This window comes from Symphodus melops (genome assembly GCF_947650265.1).
Source record: "Symphodus melops genome assembly, chromosome: 20".
Taxonomy (NCBI): Eukaryota; Metazoa; Chordata; class Actinopteri; order Labriformes; family Labridae; genus Symphodus; species Symphodus melops.
This window is the reverse complement of record NC_136710.1, coordinates 3,552,773-3,559,049: the sequence shown is the minus strand read 5'-3', so window position 1 is coordinate 3,559,049 and position 6,277 is coordinate 3,552,773.

The window sequence follows — 6,277 nt, the reverse complement described above, 5'->3', positions numbered from 1 at the left end:
ATATTTGGACTGCTACATGTTTGTCCTTTCCAGCTGCATCTTGGCTGTTATATAACTTTCTGTCATTTTTTCTTTTTGTGTGTCCGACTGTAAGACATTGTCAGTACCACTAGATGGCGACAAATCTCTAGTTGTTTTCAGGCTTACTGGAGACAACACAGTCAGTTATAAAATAATTCAATGACTTAAAGGGGACTGCAAATGCAAACACTACATCAAAAGGAATTGTAACAACACAGTTTTATATTGGCTTACTGATTGAAAACATGTATTTACCTTCCACAGATAATCAAAGATGTCCGACATGAGCCCCCAGGTTTGCAGCTGTGGCTGGTCCAAAATCACGACCTATCAGGGCCTGAGGACTCACCAGAGGAAGAATGGATGCACGCCGAAGGGGATGAGGATCCCTGAGTGTGAACAATTTCGATTTAACAGTCGTGTCCCCCAAATGACTTTCTTAGGACCTCCAATCAAAATAGCAGAGGACCTTGTATCCTCTTTTGCCGAGCCTGGTCAGTGGTTCACACCTGATTCTTGGGAAAGCGGACCAATCGCCAGCACTCCAGTCAACAGAGCAGTAAGTAAAATCAGATCATATTGACTATGAAGGACTGGACAAAATATCGATACAGCGAAATGTCTCGTGTTATATGACGGAATACAGGGTAACAGAAGTGGAAGTAAAGTTAGCCAAAGAAGGTGTGGTAGCAGCATTATGAATCCATTAATCCTGCTCTTCCCTTCAACAGCTTCTCACAATATCACTGACCCTCGACACGCCAGCAAATCCAACGCCACTGACCCTCGGCACGCCAACAAATCAAGCGGCACTGGCCTTCCGCACGCCAGCAAATCCAGCGGCACTAACCTTCCGCACGCCAGCAAATCCAGCGGCACCGAATCTTGGCACGCCAACAAATCCAGCACCACTGACTCTCTGCAAGCCAACAAATCTGGCACAACTGACCTTCGGCACACCAGCAAATCCAGCGCCACTGACCCTCGTAACGCCAGCAAATACGGCGCCACTGCCCCATGAAACGCCAGCAAACCCAGCACCAATGACCTTCAGCACGCCAGCAAGTCCGGAGCCACTGACATTCAGCACGCCAGCAAATCCAACGCCTCTGACCGTCGGCACGCCAGCAAATCCAGCGCCAATGACCTCCGACACGCCAGCAAGTCCGGAGCCACTGACCTTCTGCACACCAGCAAATCCAGCGCCACTGACCCCCGGCACGCCAGCAAATCCAGCGCCAATGACCTCCGACACGCCAGCAAGTCCGGAGCCACTGACCTTCTGCACACCAGCAAATCCGGCGCCTCTGACCGTCGGCACGCCAGCAAATCCAGCGCCAATGATCTTCGGCAAGCCGGCAAATCCAGCGCCACTGACCCCCGGCACGCCAGCAAATCCAGCGCCAATGACCTCCGACACGCCAGCAAGTCCGGAGCCACTGACCCCCGGCACGGCAGCAAATCCAGCGCCAATGACCTTCGGCAAGCCAGCAAATCCAGCGCCTCTGACCTTCTTCACACCAGCAAATCCGGCGCCAATGACCTTCGGCACGCCAGCAAATCAAGTGCCAATGACCTTCGGCACGCCAGCAAATCAAGTGCCAATGACCTTCGGCACGCCAGCAAATCCGGCGCCAATGACCTTCGGCACGCCAGCAAATCCAACGGCAATGACCTTCGGCAAGCCAGCAAATCCGGCGCCAATGACCTTCGGCACGCCAGTAAATCCAACGCCAATGACCTTCGGCACGCCAGTAAATCCAGCGCCACTGACCCCCGGCACGCCAGCAAATCCAGCGCCACTGACCCCCGGCACGCCAGCAAATCCAGCGCCCATGACCTTCGGCAAGCCAGCAAGTCCGGCGCCAATGACCGTCCGCACGTCAGCAAATCCAGCGCCCATGACCTTCGGCACGCCAGCAAATCCAGCGCCACTGACCCCCGGCACGCCAGCAAATACAGCGCCACTGACCCCCGGCACGCCAGCAAATCCAGCGCCCATGACCTTCGGCAAGCCAGCAAGTCCGGCGCCAATGACATTCGGCACGCCAGCAAATCCAGCGCCACTGACCTTCGGCAAGCCAGCAAATCCAACGCCAATGACCTTCGGCACGCCAGCAAATCCAGCGCCACTGACCCCCGGCACGCCCGCAAATCCAGCGCCACTGACCCCCGGCACACCAGCAAATCCAGCGCCCATGACCTTCGGCAAGCCAGCAAGTCCGGCGCCAATGACCTTCGGCACGTCAGCAAATCCAGCGCCCATGACCTTCGGCACGCCAGCAAATCCAATGCCCATGACCTTCGGCAAGCCAGCAAGTCCGGCGCCAATGACATTCGGCACGCCAGCAAATCCAGCGCCTCTGACCTTCGGCAAGCCAGCAAATCCGGCGCCTCTGACCTTCGGCACGCCAGCAAATCCGGCGCCAATGACCTTCGGCACGCCAGCAAATCCGGCGCCACTGACCTTTGGCACGCCAGCAAATCTGGCGCCTCTGACCGTCGGCACGCCAGCAAATCCAGCGCCAATGACCTCCGACACGCCAGCAAGTCCGGAGCCACTGACATTCAGCACACCAGCAAGTCCTGCAGCTGCAGAGGTCCTAACAGAGGCGACAAACCAACCGTGTATGCTTCACAAGTCCAAAATGTTCATATAAACACAAAGGAGTGAAGTTTGACGGAAGGTTTTGTCTTTATTTGCAGCGTTTCAAACTCCACCACCGGTTTTTGATCCCACAACCAGAACTCGTCGAACCCTTCAATTCTGCACTGGTGCAACGCAGGTACCGCACATTCTCCATAACTTTAATGTCTTGCTGAAGAACAAATTCTGTTTTACAAATGAAATATGTTTTTGCACTTCCCTCAGCTGCAGAAAATGAGTCTTTGGGCCCAAACACAGCAGAAAGACACAGAGAGAGAGAGGAAGGAACGACAACTAGCAAAGGTACCAAACTAATCCAAAACTAGCGATATGGTCCAGCAAAATAGAAAATTATCACTGCTGATCGTGCTGTGTACAGTGGCCACAAGGGCCAATCACGGACCAATCAGCTGCCTGAGAGAAGATTTTCTGGCACGGTCCGTCGTACGACTGCACACATTCACACAGTGCGAGCAGAGCCACAAGCCAATTTCAACTTTGTGTGTCTGAAGTTACCATGGCAGCAGCAAACTGTGGGAGGAAACTTTGTAGTCGCTCCCAGCTTTCATTGGACGAGAAACGGGGTACACCCTGGACTGCTGGCCTGTCAAACACAGGGCTGACATAGTTTTAGATCATAAAAATCATTACAATCTGTGCAAATGTGTTTTTCTTTTAAGGAAAGGCATGACAGGATCAGGGCAGATTTACTTCTAAAAATTGAGATGATAGAACAAAAGATGGACGAAGTTAAATCATCGTCAAAGGAATGCAAGGTAGGCCAATTTGTTGAATCTAGATTGTTCTTGGACTGATGTAATACACTGTATATATAAAGCTTGTTATTCTGCTCAGGTCGGCTTGGATACTGAATGGCTGGAGATCAACAATGTCTTCTCGGGTGTGATGAAAGATGTAGAGGAGGCTTGGCGCAAAGCCCTACAACCTCTGGAGGAGAGGTCGGTCATGTCTCGGTTCTGAATAAAAAACAGGAATGCTTAAAAAGTACAGAACGCATTGATTGTACAGTATACTTTATGAAGACTAATGTATTCAGTGTTTGGTTCAGGAGACACAGAGTGAAGAAGGAAACACAAGACCTTGTCAAAAAACTGGAAAAGGAAACTGACAAACTCAAAGAGGCCATTGAGGAGCTGGACCAGAACCAAGACTTGCAGGTGAGCCCAGAGGATCTGAAATCAAAGTTTTTGAGATTTGACCCCCTTAAAACTTAAGCAAGTCTTCATATGTTTGATCCAGCTTCTACCCAGGTTCTTCCCATTTAATTTAACATGTTTTCCCTCCTTGATCACAGATCTTTCCTCTTTCTGACCTTGACGACTCTTGGAAAACTGTGACTGTCGACACTTCATTCTTCTTTGGTACACTCACAACTACAACCTCAAACATGATCAAAAACATTCAGAAGAAACTAGAGGAACTCTCCTCTACTGGTGAGTAGCTTCGGTATCTAATCACAATGAAGTCTGCATTGAATTCATTATCACCCGTTTCAATATCAACTCTCGTTCAACAGAACTCAAGAGGACTTCCAAGTTTGCAGGTGTGTGACTCAAAATCAGCTCTAACAAGAAACTTTGTAGGCAAGAAAATGCTGTCAGTCGTTGTGAGGGTGCTTACTTTCTTAACTCTGTGAGACTGGTGAGAAGAATCAGTTTACTGCAGTTAGAGGGATGTTCTCCCTGGGTTTTATGGAGTTGTCTTTTTTTTTTTTTTTTTTTAGATATTTCCATACCAGTTAAAAATTACGTCTCTTGAATTCAATCCAATGTGAAAAAGGTTTTATTCAAGGACAAGAACAATGCAAATGTTGTGCTCTCAGTTTAAAGATATACTTCGTGAATCATAGGAGCCTTTTCTTGTTATTCCGAAGTTTCCACTTTGTTCTCACAAATCTCTTCCTGTTGTAAATCTGCAGTGGATGTGAAGCTGGACCCGGCCACTGCTCATTCATTCCTCAAGCTTTCCCCTGATGGGAAGAAAGTGAGTGACGGAGGAAAGGATCAGGGAGTTCCTTCCTCTTGGAAGAGGTTTGACATGTTCGGCAGTGTAATGGGGCTCAACAGGTTCACCTCTGGGAAGTCCTACTGGGAGGTGGACGTCAAAAACAAGTCCGGTTGGGATCTGGGTGTAGCAAAAGGGAACGCAAACCGCAAGGGGAAACTATCCCTGAGCCCAGATAATGGTGACTGGGTTACTGTACATTATGAAGATGAGAAGTACGCAGCGATGTCAACTCCCCCTGCCAGCCTCGCCCTCACAGAGAAACCTCAGAAGGTGGGAGTGTTTGTGGATTACGAGCAAGGTCTTGTGTCCTTTTACGATGTGATTGCGAAATCTCACATCTACTCGTTCACTGGGTGTTTGTTTAACGGTGAGATTAGGCCTTATTTTAGTCCACATCTTAAACAAAACCACAAAAACTCCGCTCCTCTCATTATCTCTGCCGTGAATTAGTCGGAGTACGTCTCGTAAGCCGCCTGTGTTCTTCACTCGGTATGAAATATAAAGATATATATATATATGTATGTATATATACAATACATATACTCAAACATGTATTGTCATGTTTAATCATTATTTTAATTCGAGATTGATATCAAGGTATTTTCCATTGAATAATATATAGTCATATACAACCTCCATAGAAATGTATAAATATGGGTTTAGAATAGGATTTTACAGTGGCATTATATTTCCTGACATTGTTTTAATCACTTATAATGAACATGTTTCTGTCTTGGTCATATGGAGTGTTTTTCTGTTTATATGGTGTATTTTTAAATCATTTAATTCCTGTTTATACACTCGTGAGGATATTTTAATTCTATTTTTAGTTTGATGTAATATATATTTTTACATGTGTGAGGTTGCTGACACGATGCTAAAATGTATCAAATAACCAAAGAGAAGTGTACTTTCTGTTACTGTAAGTAGACTAACCCGTCTACAAATCATCTGAAACGGGTCTCTGTTTGTTTTTGTACATTTTACTATTAAATATAGTTCTACAACATTTGGTATTAACTCTATCAACTTGTTTTTTTCACTTAGTGCATATTCATCTGTTTCATCATGTTTTTAAACTTACTGACAACTCTAATCGTCAGGATGACTGAGATCAAGATTTCAGTGAGTTCATGGGGCAATCACAAGGTGGTTTGAATTGCATCACTTGTCATATAAGTATGACACAGAGTTTACCCAAAGCACAGGCAAAATTTACGAGAACAAAGATTGTAAGTTTATCAATTTATGAAATTAATTTTTGCTGGCCTTTTTTAACTTAGTAGTGCCCGTGCCAACCTTACTCCTCTTTTTTATCAGTGTGTGCATGCGCTCCCAGTCTGCAGCAGGCTGATAACATGAGTCAGCTGTTTTTAAGGTGCTAATTGCTGATAAACGCAGACACGGTGAAAGTGAATGGAGAAAAGTTTAAATGACCGTCTGACCTGATGATGTATGTTCCTGAACATCAAGACTCGGTCCTTACCATGCACAGATTGTACTGAAAAGGTCAAGTGTGCTCATAGAAGAAGACGCTTTCTACCCATTGAAAATAAACAGAAAAAAAATAGTCTCGTCGTA